Below are 20,485 nucleotides of genomic sequence, written 5' to 3' on the forward strand. Positions count from 1 at the left end.
AGATGGTTGTAGAATACTGTTTTATAACTATTATGGGTGGGAAAGGAGACAGGAGAAAAGATGAACTCTGTCAGTAAATCATTAACTACAAGTTTGTGACCCAGAAGTAAATATTTGGGTAGATGTTATAGAAGGAGGTGCTGAGGCTATTCACTTAAGGATTTGAGATGAAGACGAGGTAACCATTTTGTTATGGACTTAATGTTTTTGTCCCATCCCCACCCCAAATTGATGTGTTGAACTCCTAACCCCCAATATGATGGTATTTGGAGATGGGGCTTTGGGCAGGTAATCAGGTTTAGATGAGGTCATGAGGGTGGGGCCCTTGTAATGGGATTAATACTTTTTTTTTTAGATGGAGTCTTACTCTATCACCCAGGCTGGAGTATAGTAGCACCATCTCAGCTCACTGCAACCTCCACCTCCTGGGTTCAAGCAATTCTCCTGCCTCAGCCTTCTGAGTAGCTGGGACTACAAGTGTGCACCACCATGACCTGCTAACTTTTGTATTTTTTAGTAGAAACCAGGTTTCACCATATTGGAAAGGCTGGACTCAAACTCCTGACCTCATGATCCATCTGCCTCAGTCTCCCAAAGTGCTAGGATTACAGGCATTTGCCACCATGCCCAGCAGGGATTAATACTCTTAAAGGAAGAGTTGTAAGTGCCCCTAAAAGAAGTGTCTACCAGAGTTCTCTCGCTACCATGTGAGGACAAAGTGAAAAGGAATTCTTCAAGCCAGAAAGAGGGCCCTCACCAAGAGTCAAATCACATACCTTGGTCTTGGACTTCCCAGCCTTCACACTGTAAGAAATAAATGCCTGTCGTTTAAACCACCCAGTCTACATTATCTTGTTATAGCATCCGGAGCTGACCAATACACACTTATTCTATGACTAGCACTTGCCACTACTGGGGAAGAAATTCAGGAACATGGAACTTCATCTTTAAGTTAAAATCATTTTCTTACATATGCAAGTGCACCTGCATGTAAACACACACACACACACATCCCACACACACACTCATAGATAAAACATACAAATGTGACTGTAACTTACAAAATTACCAACATTAATGAAATGTTTATTCTTTCTTCCTAAAGGAATGATGCTTTCTGAATGCTTATAACTTACAATAAGCAAAAATGGAATGTTTTCCTTTAGCCAAAACAAAATCTCTGTGTCCTTGGTGGTCAATTGACAGACAATCCATCTACCACCAAATAGTTCCTCATCATCACCTACTGCACAAATGCAAAAACTTTTGGGCATTAATTCTAAATCAGCGAAGTGTCACTAGATTTTCAATAGGGTCAAAAATAAGGGGATGAACACTAAAATTTTCAAAGGCATTTGGCAGATATTTTCAAGGATACTCCCCCTAGAGAAGTACTCCCATGTGGGTCTGAAAAAGCATGTGCAAGGATGTTTATTGCATCCTTATTTGAAAAGATAGCTAATTAGAAAGAAACCTACATGGGTTACTTCAATACAGAAGTGGATAGACAAGAGTATTTTGCTTGATTTTGTTTTTTTATGAGGTATCTCTGTAAGTATTAGATCTATAAAAAGCATTGACTGAAGGAAACATAAGTTTCAGATAAATACACAAGTATAACGCTTTTCATGTCAGATAAAACCCAGACACAAAATAATACTTTGTATTGTTTCTGGAGATGTATATGTATGTAAATGCATTTACTAGAGACTGGGAAAATTATATAACAAAGAAGAACAGTGGTTTATTTTGAGAGGAAGGGAAGGGAAATTAGCCTGTGGAGGAGCTGGACAATGAAGATTTTGATGTCTATAAAATCTCACTTTTAGTAAGAATATACACACATTATTATCATGTAATGAAATGTTATTTTTTTGAAAGAAAAAATATGTAAGGTCATCTAGTCAACTGCAGTACTGCAATGCAATTTCAGCGCTAAATACCTGAAGGTAGTGTCCGACTTCACAAGTTAAAGGCACAGTCCCCAACACGAGCAACTTCAGATCAGACAGCAGCCACAATTTCAGAGATCTCGGACTACCTGCCCTTCTGATCAACTAAGCTACACGTCTGAGGCCTCTCAAAACACCCTCAGGTTAGACAGTTTATTAGAACAACTCACAGAACTCAGAAAAGTGCTAACTTTATAATTACAGTTTTATTGTAACAAATGCAAATCAGTGCCTGCCAAATGAAGAGACACAGGGCAAGGTCTGGGAAAGCCCTGAAGGCAAAGCCTTCTTGCCTTCTCCCTCTAGAATCAGGACATATTGTTCTTCTGGTATATCAATGTGTTCAACAACCAGCAGGCTCCCACAAAGCTTCAATGTCTAGGGCTCTCATTGGGGATATATTATGTAGTCATGACTGAGTAAATAACTGGCTATACGATTAAACTTAATCTCAGGAAATTCCAAAGATTTAGAGTCCCCTCCCCAGAAACTAGAGACAAAGGCCAAATTTTTTATTATGGAATACCAGTCCTCTAGAGGCTAGCAGAACTCCGCCTAACTCATTTAAGTCTAGGGATCTCTCCAGTGTCAATCATAGCCTACAAAATTTGTCACATAAAGAAGTCACAACCTACAAAATTTGGGCTCATATGTTACAAAAGTAAGTTATAAATCAGACACAACTATGGAGGTGCTGCCCTGTGTTACTTGTGTACCTTTTAGAAAACCTATTTTGCTTTTATAATGAAAATTATTTTCCCCTCTCTCTCACTGTTACTATTCTTTGTTGTAATTATGTCTTAGTTAGATATCAGCTGATTCTGCAATCTTTCTAGGTCACCCAATTTAATGCCAAAGAAAAGCGCTGTCTCATACCTGCCTCAAGCTTACTTACAGCAATAATGATACTATATAAAGACTAGCAGATTGGACAAGACCTCTGGTTTTCAAGTCAGATAGAACCGGATTCAAACCCCAGGTTTGCATCAGATGACACGACTCTACTCAGCTCCACACATCTCATCACCCCAGCAGGTGAGGCTGTGCATATTTTCATGGAGATGACCAAGACAACAGAAACTTGCAACTGGCACACTTCCATGTTCACCTCATAGTACTGGCCAAAGCAATATATGTGGCTGAGTCTAAAGGTAGAACAAAAGGCACTTCCAAGTTACATGGTAAACAATGGCAATAGAGAGCCTAGTGCAGTGGCTCACACCTGTAATTTCATCACTTTGGGAGGCCAAGGTGGAAGGACTGCTTGAGCCCAAGATTGCTAGACAAGCCTGGACAATATGGCAAGACCCTGCCTCTATGAAAATACTTTTACAAACATAGACAGGCATGGTCATACACACCTGTGGTCCCAGCTATTCGGGAGGCTCAGGCAGGAGAACTGGTTGAGCCCACGAGTTCAAGGCTACAGTGAGCCATAACTGCATACTGCATTCCAGCCTGGGCAACAGAGTGAGAATTTGTCTCAAACAAACAAACAAGAACAAAAAGTCTAAATACACAGAAAGAGAAGAACTGGGACCATTTTGGAATCCATCACAATAGCCAACTATTTGAGAACTTATGATATACTGGGATCTTTGCTAAGTAACGTATATGCATTAATATACGACAGCACTATTACGATTCTGAAGATCAGGAAACTCTGGCTTAGACAACTTCCTTGACTTGCTCAAAGTGGCACAACTAATAAGAGGGAGAATCTGAGTTTGAATCAAGAATTGTCTAACCCCAGACCTTGCACCCTTATCCCAAAGTTATGTAGCCTTTATCAATCTCACATACTTCAATAAAGCTGAAAATTTCGGCAGAAACCACAATCATGTGGCATGAATCATCATAATCTAGCTCTCAATTACTGTGTAATATAATTCTCCTTAAGGCAGTGTACCATTTCTCTCATTATTTGATCCTATTTATCCAGAGTGCCTGGTTTTGAATTCCAATTCAACCACTTACGAAATGTGATTAGCTTGGGTCACTTTGCCTTTGTCTTAGTTGTCTCATCTGTAAATCGGAAATGAAATTAAAACATCTACCTTAGAGAGGTACTGTATAAATTAAATGAAGGAAAACTTACTAATGATTTATAACAAGGCTACCTAATATCAGGCACTGTTCAGACTACTTTTTATAAATTATCTCACTTAATCCTAACAAGGACCTGTAGGGACAGTACTGTTATTCTTTACATACAAAGAGACTGAGACATTCATAGTCTAGGCAAGTTTCCTCAGGTCACCGAGCTAATAAATAGCAAAGGTTGGGTCCTAACTGTGCAATTTGCTTCTTGGTAACTACTTTCAAACCAAGAATAGTCGGATTACCAATAGCAATGCCTTTTATTCTGGTTGATGTCGTGTTATTTCAGAGACGGTACTCAGGGGATATGCCCACAAGAGGGTTCTACCACTGGGCTCATTAACACCCTGTCTGTGAACAGACAACTGAATGACTCAAACAAAACCAGATTATGGACCTGGAGGACTCTCACTTCCTAAGGAGGAGAGCTCAAATGCCAGGGAGGCACAGCTCCCTCTGAGCCATTCCTCTCACTGCAGATTACAAACAAATGATTCTCAAGAGACCCACTTCTAGCAGGAAGCAGAGGAGGCACTTAACACTTAAAGTTGTGTCTCTGAAGTGTTTGCTGCTTCTACAAAGATTGATCTGAATGGTTCCAAATAAATAAAAATTAGCTGGAGATGAATGTGTGCTCTGCTTCCTAGCCTGAGATATTGAGTGTGGATTACACACACACACACACACACACACACACACACACACAAACCTAGGGCTGCCTTATGGGTCAGACTCCTGTCTTGTCCCAAAATCAAACCCTACCTTTTCTGATGATTTGTTTAAATGGAGACTGATAAGGCACAATAGGAGGGATTCTGTTTTATCCAAACATCAAAACTGCAATACCACTGAGAACACAGAGTACAGAAAGGGTCCATAGTTGGCCCAAAGTCATATTACTAAGATGTAGTAGAATCAATATCCATCCCTATTTTTCTATCTTTCTTGCCTCTACTCTTTGAGCTGCAATCGTGTTTAGAGAGCACTTGACTCAGTAAATACGGCCATCTCTACCCAATGGTGAACTAGAGCCCTTCTGAACCCCTCCTATCATCTCCTTTAATTAAAAGGATAAAATAAGTATCAGGATAAGAAAATAAGAAAACTAGATGCAGAAATCCAAAACAAAACTGTCTTCCTTTGAGACTCTATCACTTAATAATTTTTAAGAAGTCAGAAACTCATTCAAAGGGAAAATAATAAAAAATTTCCATCTATTGGTGACTCATGTGTTTTTGGATAAGTGACAAAGCAATATAGAGAAACCAGTTAGAAAGTAGTTAATAGCAAAGGCAATGCTGAATTTACCGCATAATTTTGTTGTTCTATACATACAGAAGTTCTACATTTCCAAGTGTATCCTGAAACAAGGTGAGTTCTGGCCAATAGACAATGGGCAAAAGTGATGCAGACCATTTCTAGACATTCCAGTATCAGCAATTGATTCTAGAGAAATAATTGTACAGTTGCACAAAACTATATTACAAGAATGTTCATGTAACATTGTTCATAATAGGGAAAAGACTAGAAGTCAAAAAAGGGGACTAAACAATTAACTGATGTCATATATACACGTACATATATATACAAGTAGATTTGGAGCTCTGTGTATTCTTCAAAATGAATAAAACACTCACAGTTGCTGAATAGCTTGTGCCATACTAAACCTCCTATTGAGAACAACCTAAAAATTGGACAATATATATTTTTAAAAGACATTTATTATCCTTAGTATTTACCCAAAGAAGCTGAAAACTTGTCTCCATACAAAAGCCTGTACATGGATGTTTACAGCAGCTTTATTCATAGTTGCCAAAACTTGGAAGAAACCAGGATGTCCATCAGTGTATAAATAAATACATAAACCATCCCATAAAATAGAATATCAGTCAGTGCTAAAAAGAAATGAGCTCTCAAGCTATACGTGGAGGAAACTTAAATACTTGCTTAGTAATGTGAAAGAAGCCAATTTAAAAAGGCTATATACTATAGAATTCCAACTATGTGACATTCTGAAAAAGGTAAAGCTATGGAGATAAAAAAAAAAAATCAGTGGTTTCCAGAGATTAGTGGAGAGGGAGGAATGAGGAGGCAGAACACAGAGAATTTTTAGGGCAGTGAAACTACCCTGTATCACATTATAATGCTGAATACCCATCATTATGCATATGTCAAAACCCACAAGATGTACAATATCAAGAGTAAACCTTGATGTAAACTGCAGACTCTGGGTGATAATGTGTCAATGTAGGCTCATTAGTTGTAAGAAATGTACCACTCCAGTGGGGGATACTGATAAAGACGGAGGCTGTGCGTGTGTGGGGGTGTCAGATACATGGAAAATCTCTGTACTTCTTGCTCAGTTTTGCTATGAACCTAAAATTGTGCTCAACTTTGCTTCTCTGTACCTCCTGCTCAATTTTGCTGTGAACCTAAAAGTGCTCTAAAGAAAACTAAAGTCTATTTTAAGTGAGGAAAGATAAAAAAGCAACACTTTTTGGAGGTATCAGAGAACAACCAAGGCATATGAAAATTGAGAAGTCATAATCCCCCCAAAAAAGAAAAAGTAGTAAAATAAGCACTCCTTCCAAAGCTGCTTTTTCCTTTGGGGTTTTGCTAATACGCAACGAGGAGCACAGAGGGAAAACAGAAAGCAATGGCATAGAGTCTGCAGCAGTCTCACTGAACTAAGAAGGTAAGAATTGAAAGTGAGGGTGACTAAAGTAGCCAGTGCTAGATGAGCCCAGATCACAGAGAAAAGAGCTCTGCAGACAAGTGAGCCTGAAAAGAATGTGTTATTTGTCATTAAATTACTTCCTGATTCCCCAACTGTTTCGTCATGGAATTACCTAATGAAAAGTAAGGCAGAAAACAGCTGCTAAGAGGCTAAAAAGCTGTGCAGACCAAGGCGGGTGGATCACTAGGTCAAGAGATCGAGACCATCCTAGTCAACAAGGTGAAACCCCGTCTCTACTAAAAATACAAAAATTAGCTGGGCACAGTGGTGCACGCCTATAGTCTCAGCTACTCGGGAGGCTGAGGCAGGAGAATTGCTTGAACCCAGAAGGCGGAGGTTGTGGTGAGCCGAGATCGTGCCATTGCACTCCAGTCTGGGTAACAACAGCAAAACTCCATCTCAAAATAAAAAAAGCTATGCAGAAATTTGGTTAGTCTTATGGTGAGAGGAAAATCGGAGTCCAGAGTCCATGATGGAAGAAAGGTCCTGATAGAAAACCCAGGCCTTCCATTGAGAATACTTCAGGGGTGTCCAATCTTTTAACATCCCTGGGCCACATTAGAAGAATGGTCTTGGGCCACAAAATACACTAAAACTAAGAGTAGCTGATGAGAAAAAAAAAATTATACAAAGGATCTCATAAAGATTTAAGAACATTTACGAATTTGTGTTCGGCCACATTCAAAGCTGTCCTGGGCCTCATGCAGCCCACAGGCCACAGATTGGACAAGTTTGCTTAAATGCTATTCCTGAGAGGAAGGGAACCCATTAAAAGGTAAGTCCTAATAAAACCAGAAACTCAGGTTTAATTGGCTCAGGAAGGTCTCATATTTTATATAACTGCCAGAAGAAAAGTAAATGCTCCTTAAGGAAAGTAATGACATCCGCAGCCTCTAATGCCTACATAATATAAGGTATTTAATTTAAAAATGCATGTCATATCAATAGTAAAGGAAAAATAATTAAAAAACCAATGAATAAATAAACAATAGAGACTTACCCAAAGGTGATCATACAACTGAGTTTTCAGATAGGGAATATAAAGAAACTATGATTAATGAATTCAATAAAATGTGATAGGATGAAAAGCATTACCACCTAAAAATAATATGGATAAAAGATATCCAACAAAAATTCAAAACTTAAAAATATAATAACTAAATTAATAGTCAAAGGCAGATTAAAGCAAAAAGAGAATTAGTAAACTGGAAACAGATAAGTTAAAAATTTTATATTTCTTGTTGTTAAAATATTTGAGTTCTTTGTAGATTCTGGATATTAGTTATTTGTCAGATGCATCGTTAGGAAATGTTTTCTCCCATTCTACAGGTTGTTTGTTTACTCTGTTGATTATTTCTTTTGCTGTGCAGAAGATTTTTTTACCACTATGCAATACACCCATGTAACAAAACTGCACTTATACCTCCTAAATCTATAATTTAAAAAAAAAGAAAAAGAGTTCATATTGATGCATCAAGTGGGGAAGTGAATATGGAGAGGAAAAGTAAAAGATATGTGGAACAAAAATGGAAATGTCAAACATATATTTCATTAGCATCCCATAAAAGAAGAGAGAGAGAATTGATCAGAAAAATGTTTAAAGAGAGACTGTCTCAGAATTTTTCTAAACTGCTGAAAGACACAGATTCAAGAGTATCTCAGAACCTGAGCAACATGAAAAAAGAAAGAAACATAAAAGAAAAAGAAAACACAAGAAAAACATCATGGACAAACTATTAAAAAACATAAAGTGAAACTCTTAAAAGCAGAGAGAAAAGAATATATCTTCTGATTTTTTAGCAGAAATTATAGAAGCCGAAGACAATATAATGAATGTTTAAATACTGAACAAAAATAATTTATCAGTCTAAAATACTTTTGCTAGTAACCAAAAAAAACTTCCAAAATGATGATCAAAAACATTTTCAGAAAAATTAAAACGAAAAGAATTTGTCCCCAGCAGACCTGTAAGAAAAAAAAGTATCAAAGATAATTCTTCGGGCAGAAAGGAAGGGATCCTGCATAGAAGTATAGTACTATGAAAAGAAATTTAAAAACAACAGAAAAAGAAAATGAGTGAAAAGATAAATGAATGTTGACTGCATAAAACAATGTAATATAAACAGACACTTCTCAAAAGAAGACATTTATGCAGCCAACAAATGAAAAAAAGCTCATCATCACTGGTCATTAGGTAAATGCAAATCAAAACCACAATGAGATATCATCCCACACCAGTTAGAATGGCAATCATTAAAAAGTTAGGAAACAACCGATGCTGGAGAGGATGTGGAGAAAGGAACACTTTTACACTGTTGGTGGGAGTGTAAATTAGTTCAATCATTGTGGAAGACCATGTGGCAATTCTTCAAGGATCTAGAACTAGAAATACCACTTGACCCAGAAATCTCATTACTGGGTATATACCCAAAGGATTATAAATTATTCTACTATAAAGACACATGCACATGTATGCTTATTGCAGCACTATTCACAACAGCAAAGATTTGGAACCAACCCAAATGCCCATCAATGATAGACTGGATAAAAGAAAATGTGGCACATATACACAGCCATAAATACTACACAGCCATAAAAAGGAATGAGTTTACATCCTTTGCAGGGATATGGATGAAGCTGGAAACCATCATTTTCAGCAAACTAACACAGGAACAGAAAACCAAACACTGCATGTTCTCACTCATAAGTGGGAGTTGAATAATGAGAACATACGGGCACAGGGTGGGGAACATCACACACCAGGGCCTGTCATGGGGCAGGGTATGAGGGGAGGGACAGCCTTAGGAGAAATACCTAATGTAGATGATGGGTTGATGGGTGCAGCAAACCACCACGGCACATGTATACCTATGTAACAAACCTACACATTCTGCACAAGTATCCCAGAACTTAAAGTATATTTAAAAAAATCCAATCAAGTGTCTGCTATCTTCAAGATAATTATCTAACACATAGGGACTCACCTAAACTTAAGGTAAAGGAGTGGAGGAAAATAGTCCATGTAAATGAAAACCAAAAGTGAGCAGTAGTAGCTATTCTTTTATCAGACAAAACAGACTTTAAAGCAGCAAGAATTAAAAACCAAAAAAAGACAAAGAGGGGCATTATGTAATGATAAAAGGACTAGTCCAACAGGAAAATATCATAATCTTAAATATATATGCAGCTAACACTGGAACTCTCAAACTTATAAAACAATTACTTCTAGATCTAAGAAATGAGATAGCAACACAATAATAGTGGGAGACTTCAGTACTCTGCTGACAACAACTAGACAGGTCATCAAGACAGAAGGCCAACAAAGGAACTACAGACTTTGACTATACCCTAGAACATAAGGACTTAACAGATGCTTACAGAACATTCTACCCAATAACTGCAGAATATACATTCTCTTCTTCAGCACATGGAACATTCTCCAGGATAGATCATATGATAGGTCACAAAACGAGTCTCAATAAATGTAGAAAAGTGAAATGATATTGAGTATTCTGTCAGGCAACAGTGAGTGGAATAAAACTGGAAAATAACTCCAGAAGGAACCCCCAGAAATATACAGATACGTGAAAATTAAATAATTTGTTATTAAATCATATTTGGGTCAACAATGAAATCAAGGTGGAAATGTAAAAATTCTTTGAGCTGAAAAATAATACTGACACAACTTATCAAAACTTCTGGGATACAGCAAAAGCAGTGCTAAGAGGAAAGTTCAGAGCATTAAACGCCTACATCAAGTCTGAAAGTCCACAAATAGGAGGTCTAAGGTCACACCTCAAGACACTAGAGAAACAAGAACAAACCAAACCCAAACCCAGCAGAAGAAAAGAAATAAAAAAAGATCAGAAAAGAATTAAAAAATGAAATTGATCAACAACCGCCTGTAAGTGAGAACATGCGGCATACACATGGACACAGGTGCACTACACACTGGGGTCTGTTGGGGGAAATAGCGGAGGGACCGCGGGGGGTGGGGAGTTGGGGAGAGATAGCTTGGGGAGAAATGCCAGATATAGGTGAAGGGGAGGAAGGCAGCAAATCACACTGCCACAAGTGTACCTATGCAACTATCTTGCATGTTCTTCACATGTACCCCAAAACCTAAAATGCAATTTAAAAAATGAAATTGAAACAAAAAAAATAAATGAAACAAAAAACTGGTTCTTTGAAAAACTAAACTTGATGGACCATTAACAGGATTAACCAGGAAAAGAAGAGAGAAGATCCAAATAAACTCAATTAGAAATGAAATGAGAGATACTACAACCAATACCACAGAAATTCAAAAGATCATTCAGAGCTACTATGAACACCTTTACACACATAAAAGAGAAAATCTAGAGGAGATGGATAGATTCCTGAAAATACACAACTCTCCCATATTAAATCAGAAAGAAATAGAAATTCTGTACAGACCAATAACAAGTATTGAGATTGAAATAGTAATTTAACAATTATCAACAACAAAAAAAGTCCAGGACCAGATGGATTCACAACTGAATTCTGTGAGACATCAAAGAAGAGTTGATACCAACCCTACTAAAACTATTCCAAAAGATAGCAAAGGAGGAAATCCTCCCTAAATCATTCTGTGAAGCCAATATTACCCTAATTCCAAAACAAGGGAAAGACATAACAAAGAAAGAAAACTACAGACCAATATACCTGATGAACATAGGTGCAAAAATCCTCAAAAAATTGTTAGCTAACCAAATCCAACAGCACATCAAAAAACAATATGCCATAATTAATTGGGTTTCATACCAGGGACAGAGGTATACACAAGTCCATAAATGTGATACATCACATAAACAGAATTTAAAACAAAACTATATGATCATTTCAATAAATGCAAAAAAAAGCATTTGACAAAATCTAGCATCTCTTTATGATTAAAACCCTCAGCAAAATTGGCAGAGAAGGGACATACCTCAAGGTAATAAAAGCCATCTATGAATAACCCACAGCCAACATTATAATGAACAGGAAAAAGTTGAGAGCATTCCCCTGAAGAACTAGGACAAGACAGGATGCCCACTTTCACCACTTCTATTTAACAGAAAGTCCTAGCCAGAGCAATCAGACAAGAGAAAGAAATAAGAGGCATCCAAATTGGTAAAGACAAAGTATAACTGTTGCTTTTTGCCAATAACATAATCATGTACCTAGGAAATTCTAAAACCTCATTCTAAAAGCTCCTAGAACTGACAACTGAATTCAGTAGTTTCAGGATACAAAATCAATGTACACAAATCAGTAGCACTGCTATACACCAACGACGATAAAATTGGAAACAAATAATATTTTTTACAACAGCTGTAGAAAAAATAAAATAAAACCAAATATTTAGGAATATACCTGACCAAGGAGGTGAAAGATCTCTACATGGAAAACTACAAAACACTACTAAAAGAAATCATAGATGACCACAAATAGAAATATCTCATCCTCATGGATAGGTAGATATTGTGAAAATGACCATGCTGCAAAAAGCAGTTGACAGATTCAATGCAATTCCTGTCAAAATGTCATCATCATTTCTCAATGAACTAGAAAAAAAAAAGTCTAAAATTCGTATGGAACCAAAAAAGACCCTGCATAGCCAAAGCAAGACTAAACGAAAAGAACAAATCTGCAGGCACCACATTACCTGACTTCAAACTATACAGGCCTATAGTTATCAAAACAGCACAGCACTGGTATAAAAATAGACACATAGGCCAATAGAACAGAATAGAGAACCAGAAATAAAACCAAATACAGCCAACTGAACTTCAACAAGGCACATAAAAAAAAGTGGAAAAGGTACACCCTATTCAACAAATGGTGCTGGGATAGGAAAGCCACATGGAGAAGAGTGAAACTGAATTATCTCTCACCTTATATAAAAATCAACTGAAGATGAATCAAAGACTTAAATCTAAGACCTACAACCATAAAAAATTCTAGAAGATAACATTGGAAAATTCTTCTAGATGTTGACTTAGGCAAGGACTTCATGACAAAGAACCCAAAAGCAAATACAACAAAAACAAAATAAATAGATGGGACCTAATTAAACTAAAAAGCTTCTGCACAGAAAAAAAAAAAAAACTAATCAGAAGAGTAAACAGACAATCCACACAGAATGGGGGATGATCTTTGCAAATTATGCATCCAACAAAGGACTAACATCCAGAATCTACAACTAATTCAAACAAATTATTGAGGAAAACACAAATAATCCCATCAAATATAGGTTAAAGACACGAATAGAAAATTCTCAAAAGAAGATATACAAATGGCCAACAAATATATGAAAACATACTCAATGTTATTAATTATCAGGGAACTGTAAATTAAAACCACCATGAGATACCACCGTACTCCTACAAGAATGACCATGATTTTAAAAATTAATAAATAATAGGTGTTGGCATGGATGTGGTGAACAGGGGACACTTTTACACTGCTGGTGGGAATTTAAACTAGTACATCCACTGTGGAAAGCAGTATGGAGATTCCTTGAAGAACTAAAAGAAGAACTACCATTTAACCCAGCAATCCCACCACTGGATATCTATCCAAAGGAAAAGAAGTCAATACATGAAAAAGACACTTGCACATGCATGTTTATAGCATCACAATTTGTAATTGCAAAAATATTGAACCAGCCCAAATGTCCACCCACCAATGAGAAGATAAAGAAAATGTGGCGTATATACACCATTGAATACTGATCAACCATAAAAAGGAACCAAATAATGACATTTGCAGCAACCTGGATAAAGTTGGAGCCATTATTCTAAGTGAAGTAACTCAGGAATGGAAACCAAATATCATATGTTCTCACTTATAAGTGGAAGTCAAACTATGAGAACACGAAGGCATACAAATGATATAAAGAACTTTGGTGACATGGTGGGAATTGCAGGGAGAAATAAAAGACTACAAATTGGGTCCAGTGTACACTGCTCAGGTGATGAGTACACCAAAATCTCAGAAATCACTACTAAAGAACTTGTTCACAAAAGCAAAAAACACCTTGATATGGTTTGGTTGTGTCCCCACCCAAATCTCATGTTGAATTGTAACTTCTATAATTCCCATGTGTCATGGGAGAAACCCAGTGGGAGATGATTGAATTATGGGAGTGGTTCTTTCCTGTGCTGTTCTCATGATAGTGAATGACTCTCGCAAGAGCTGATGGGTCTAAAAGGGGGAGTTTCCCTGCACAAGCTGTCTCTTTTTGCTTGCGGCCATCCATGTAAGACTTGACTTGCTCCTCCTTGCCTTCTGCCATGATTGTGAGGCCTCTCCAGCCATGAAAAACTGTAAATCCATTAAGTCATTTTTTCTGTATGAATTACTCAATCTCAGGTATGTCTTTATCAGCAGTGTGAAAACAGACTAATACATGCCTTTTCCCAAAAAACTATTGAAATAAATAAATAAATAATAAAGATAAAACATACTATCCCAAGTATTGGCAAAGATACAGAGCAACTGGAATCCTCACACATAGCCTATGAACATCCAAATTATTAACAATTGCTTTGGCAAAGCTCTTGGCAGCAGCAGCTAATGCTGAATATGCACATTATTTACATCACAGAAAGTTCACTCCTAGGTATGTGTCCAAGAAAAATGTGTGTGTGTATGTGTGTGTGTGCTTTCATCAAAAGACACATAAGTGAACAGTCATTATTCAGAACAGCCCAAAACTACAATCTAAAAGTCAACCAAAGGAAAATGAATAAATTATGATACAGTCATACAATGAATACTGTATAGCAATAAGAATGAACCACTATTCCATGCAGTAATGTGGAAGAATTTCATAGCTATAACAAGCAAAGGAATGCAGACACAAAAGAGTTGATATTGAATGATTTTGCTTATATTAACCTCAAGAAAATGCAGAACTACTCTATGGTGAGAGAATTTAGAAGAGTGGTTGCATTCAGGAAGGATGGGTTAATGACTGGGAGGAGTATGAGGGAGAATTCAAGGACAGTGGTAAGGAGAGGTTACACAGGTACATTCACTTGTGATTGAAAATAAAAATCTACACAAAAAGCCTGTATTGCTTTACAGTATGCTTTTAATTTTAACAACATTTTAAATGTGCAGACAGAAAAAGATGTCCAAGCTATAATATTGAATAAAAAGAGCAAGTTGTAGAACAATCCATAGAGTAAGAGTGTATGTTGGAAAACTAAGCTTTTAAAGTGCTATGAGTGTGGATCTGGGGGAATATATTGCCTCTAGCAAAGGCTGTATGTGACAATAAGAGACTTTCCCTGCTGTAACTCTACATTCTTTACTATTTTAGTTTTTCACAATAAGCATTACTGTGTCACTGCTGGGGATTTTTTTTTAGAATAAAGTTTCTGAAAAGCTTTTGGGAAAGTGAGGAGTTGAAGTGAATCATAACTGAAATAAAGATATGTCATGGAGAAACCATTGTTATAAAAAATAATTTGAGTTTGATCTTTTTGCTCTGACGACTGCCTGGGCACAGGAAATAAGAGAGGAGCTGAAGTGTCTACAATGTCTCAAGCAAGGGCAATAACCACTCAAGCAGTCAGTGGAATCCCAGTATCCAAATGATGTCTTTTAACCCAGAGCCAAAAATTAAATGATATGTCCAGGACTTCTGTCACCCTTCCTCTCCATCCAGCTTCCAGCTCTTTCTTATATGCTATATTTTAACCAACTTCATTTCCCTCCAAAGTCTACTGTATTTTCCCCCTCAGGAGTAAAATGTATTCTGCCATATTACTTTCAATTACCACTTAATAATTTATGAAATTACTCAGCATCATACCTGCAGTATTTCAGTCAGGCCCCATTACATTGTAATGAGGTTTGATTTAACATGGTCATTATAAATGCTGCTAAAGGTTAATAGGGAAAAAAGTTTCATTCCAATGCACTTGATTTCAATCATTTAGGAATAAAATAAGCATCTGTCACTAAGCATAGGACTTCCTTTTCCTGTAAGCAGCAGGGTGTGATTATTTCCCTCACAAAAGTTTTGCAGAATATAAAGGAATACGATCTGGCAGAAAGCCAACCTGTAAGAGGAATGGTGTAGAGCAGAATTTTCCAAGGATTGCACCATCGACTTTTTGGTCAGGACAGTTCTTTGTTGTGCAAGACTGTCTTTCATGTGGAGGAATATCCAACATTCCTGACCTTTGCCCACTAAGTGTTTGCAGTGTTCCTGCTACTGCTACAACCCCAGATTGCCCTGAGAATTTTCAAATGCCCTCTAGGGGGCAGCACTCCTCCCAGTTAATTACCACTGGTTTAAAAGTTTAGAAAGTCTAGTTTTGAAAATCTAGTTTATGCTGAATAGTTGTTTTTTTTTTTTAGTGTAACAACAGAAAAAAAAAGTGATCTCAACCATCCTCTGAGGAGAACAGATCCTTTGTTTTCTGAGCGCTTCAGCGGAGGACTAGAACCAGCTCATCACAGCTCTGAAGAGCTCACTGCACAAACCTCTTCTTAAATCAATATTCAGCACTTTGCATTAGTAGTTTAAAATCGCCCATGGTGATAATTTTTGGAAAGCAGGTTGTTAGGCGTTCATCAGTACACCATTGTTAATAGATGTATAGTTACAACCATAGGAGCTAGGAAGACCTGAATTATTACTCATTATGGAGAAAAAAGAATTTGCAGCTTTTAGGGAACAATGGAGAAGGAACTTGAGAACAGGGATAGAGAAAAGGAACAAAGCAGAAAACTGAAGTCTTACTCTATTGAGACCATCAATCTTCAATAAATTCCTCTTAAGTTAAAAAAATGCTTGAAGCCAGAAAGAAACCAATCAAAGTGCCGAACTGTGCCTGAATCTATTCATTTCAATGAACAAATTTGAGTCTATTTATTCATTCAAGAAATATTTATTGGGCACCTACCACACATGTCCCACACACTAAGTTGACATAGCCATTAAAAGACAAGATATATAATTGCAGAAATATGAGACAGGAGAGCTTCACAAGAAGTTAACTCCAGATAATATAGAGAAAATTCTGGAGGACTTTAAACATTTTCTTGGAATAAAGGAAGCTCTAAGAAAATCATACCTGGATATGAAAGGAACAAAAAAACTGAATTTCAAATGGAAAATGGGAATTTCCACAGAGATGTAATGGGGGCGAAACATCCAATTTTCTGGCATCTGGGGTTCCAACAGTCACAGCTGTCATTTGAACCATTACATTGCATTCCTACTTCACCATGTCAACAAGAGAAAATCCGAGCTCTTTAATGGCTCCTAGAGTTTTCTCATGACCTGCCTGGTTCCTGACTGCTGCACCAGCCTCAATACCTTCCATTTCTGGGTGGCATTTCGTGTTCAACAGAGATCAAACTTCTGTAATTTGGTACATACCAAGCTGTTTGTTCTCTAAGTGTTTTGCTTCTGCCTGAAATGTCCTCTCCCTTCTTATTTATCTATATTCCACTTATGCCTGAAGACGCTGACCATGTAACTGACAGAACTTGTACTTCTTATCTGCTTCCCTAACATGCTATATACATCTCCATCACTAGTCTTCTGCATGCAGGTAACTAAAATAAATTTCTAAGAGTGTACCTATTACTGTGGTGGTTGAAAAGAGCTAAATGGATTTTCATCTAAGTTGCTTCTTCATGGAATAGTCTATATTCAAAAATAGACTCTTCGGTAAACATAACATTTACTTAAGTGTGCATGGTGACACAATCAGTCATCATCCAGAGCATCTGAAGCTGAGGTACAAGGAAAAGCACATAAAACTGTTAAGTTGTGACAGGTCTGTAATACAGATTTTAAAATAGGACTAGAGAAAAACAATGACAGCTTCAAATATGAATCCCAAGTCAAAACTCACAAGGATGGACACTCCAAATCGAAATTGTTGGTTTGAAATTGAGTCGCTTTTCACAAGCGTAACTTTTAACCATAGAGGAGAAGTGTTCTTCATCAACACTCAATGGGCTAGCAGGTTCTATTAAACCTATCTGGTTGTTTTTTCTCTCCCAAGTCAGTGAATTAGTCAAAGGCAGAGACTTTGCATGTTGTGTTCACCATTGCCTTTTCCCTATATCACTAGGGAGGAAGGAATCCAAGTAACTGGCCTGGAATCCATTTCTCTCCCAGTTATCAGGAGAATAGTCTAGGGAAATAAAAAAGAAAGATAACACAATGTATTCTCCTATAAACATGCTGATAACTGCACCTCCTGGCAAATTGAAATCATGATGTTTCCTATAAGTGAGTAATTATTTATGCAATTGTTTTAGCAAAGATGTTCCTGGTTTAGAATCATGTGTGGTAGATAGACCTAGAATCTAAAGATTTATGTGGTATAGTTTCCGAGAGCATGTCACATTGATTACACAACTCTCAGGGGAACAAAATGGAGATGTGTCTTAATCTAGACCATCCACTGTGGACAGGAACTCACAAACCTCACTTAGAGACCTTCTCTAATATGTTGGGCCAGAGATTCTATATCTGATGCTAGGAGAAAAGACCTGAGGAGTCGCACCAAATTATCTGGACTGCTGTTGGCTTTACATGTGCCGCTTGGTGGTATGTGTCCATGAAACTATTAGCAAGCATTGACACCGGGTAAGATCTCTGAGCTGTGTAAGTCTGATTTGACAATCCAGTCTTCTGTGTTAGCTCACTAGCCCCATGTCTCCCTCAGTAAATACAGTTGAACCAAGTATTCATATTAAATATGCCTCTGTGTAAGTTAGTTCTCATTGCTGGAATTGTTACAAATAAAGCTAGAAGACAATCCTTCAAAGATGCCATCAAGTGGAGTTCTAGGTTTGATGGCAGTTTGTACTAGTTTAAACATTAAAAGCTTCCAACACTGATATGATAGTCCATAGCAGAACACTATGCAGCCAGAAAAAAGGAATGAGATCATGTCCTTTGCAGGGATATGGATGAAGCTGGAAGCCATCATCCTCAGCAACCTAACACAGAAACAGAAAACCAAGCGCCACATGCTGTCATTTATAAGTGGGAGTTGAACAGTGAGAGCACTTGGACACAGGGAGGGGAACAATACACACTAGAGCCTGTTGGGGGTCAGAAGACAAGGGAAGGGAACTTAGAGGATGGGTGAATAAGTGGAACAAATCACCATGGCACATGTATACCTATGTAATGAGCTTGCACATTCTGCACGTTTCCCAGAACTTAAAGCAAATTTAAAAAGCAAAAAAAGAAGAAGAAAAATAGAGAAAAAATAGTTCATAGCATAATAATCCATTTTTAAAAGCTTGAATCTTAGGCATCCCAGCCTCACCTGAGACCTCAGTCAAATGCTAAACAAACTGTAACATAAAGCTCCAATGGCATAGCTCTTGCAACTTTAGAGGGACAGAACCAAGAATGATTCAATCATAGAACCCATAAAAAAAAACCCTGAGATATTTTTAATATATTGGTGATATAATCCTATAATAACCCTGTGAGATTGTAAGGGAGAGAAGCTATTATTCCTTCTAGGAAATAGAGGGTTAAAGTAATTTTTTCAATCTCAAATAGTTAGTATCTGTCAGAAGTAGGCCTCAAATCCAAGTCTTTGGCCTCCAGAGTCAATGTTCTCTCAGTATTCTGTATGTCGCCTGTGTTGCACTAGAGCCTGCCAAAGGGTGGCGGGGGGGCCCTGCCTGGGGTGGCAAAGAAGCACAGCACCAGAGGAAGCAGAGGTCCTTCCTTCGAAACCGTCCTGCTCCTAGGGCTCTCACACTCGGCTGCGATGGGAGTGGCAGCCAGGATGATTTCTAAATTGTCTTCAGGGTCATTCTCCCACTGTCTTGGAGAATAGCTCTGAGCTTCTGTCCAGATGACTGACATGAACTAATCTCCTTATCAAGTTGATTGGGCATACCCTTTATGTTCAACAGATTTTGTCATTCTTTTCAATACAAATAGGCTGAGAATGTTCCATATCTTTACATTCTGCTTCCCTTTTGATTAACAATTTCATTTTTAAATCATTTCCCTCTTCTCACATTTTATTATAAGCAGTCAAGAGGAGTCGGGTCACTCCTTCCAAACTTTGCCTAGATACTTCCCCAGCTAAATATCCCATTTCATTGCCCGTAAGTTCTAACTTCTACAAAACAAAAATTCAGCCAAGTTGTTTTGCCTCTTTATAGCAAGAATGGTCTTTCCTTCACCGTTCAATAGCATATTTCTCATTTCCATCTGAGATCTCATCAAAACTGCCTTTACAGTCCATAGTCCCACCAACATTCTGTTCATGACCATTTAGATACTTGACATTTAAGAATACTGAAGCTTTCTCTACAGCTCTCCTCCTCTTTTTCCTGGCCCTTCCCAGAATCACCTTAACAGTCTGCTCACAGCAATGTAAGCTTTATTTTGCATGCACTTCAAAACTCCAAAATAGCTTCCACATTTCTAGGTGCTTGTCATAGCGACTCCCTACCCCCATCCCAATTTCTGTGTTAGTTTGGGCTGCTGTAACAAACTAATATAGACTGGGCACCTTATAAAAACAGAAATTCATTTCTCCCCACTTTGGAAGCCAGAACAGCCAAGATCAAGGCACTAGCAGATTTGGTGTCAGGTGAGGGCTCACTTCCTGCTTCGTAGATGGTCACCTTCTTCCTGAAGGTCACCTTAGGTGGCTGAGGGTAGGGGGGAACT

The 20,485-nt window shown here is 37.6% G+C and overlaps 1 pseudogene; it reads right to left on the bottom strand.

Moving 5' to 3' along the window:
* Positions 1 to 6,901: 6,901 nt before the first annotated feature.
* Positions 6,902 to 20,485, bottom strand: part of LOC144581693 (uncharacterized) — a 151,502-nt pseudogene continuing 137,918 nt past the window's right edge.

The sequence above is a fragment of the Callithrix jacchus genome, chromosome 3 (assembly GCF_049354715.1).
Source record: "Callithrix jacchus isolate 240 chromosome 3, calJac240_pri, whole genome shotgun sequence".
In the NCBI taxonomy this organism is placed as follows: Eukaryota; Metazoa; Chordata; class Mammalia; order Primates; family Cebidae; genus Callithrix; species Callithrix jacchus.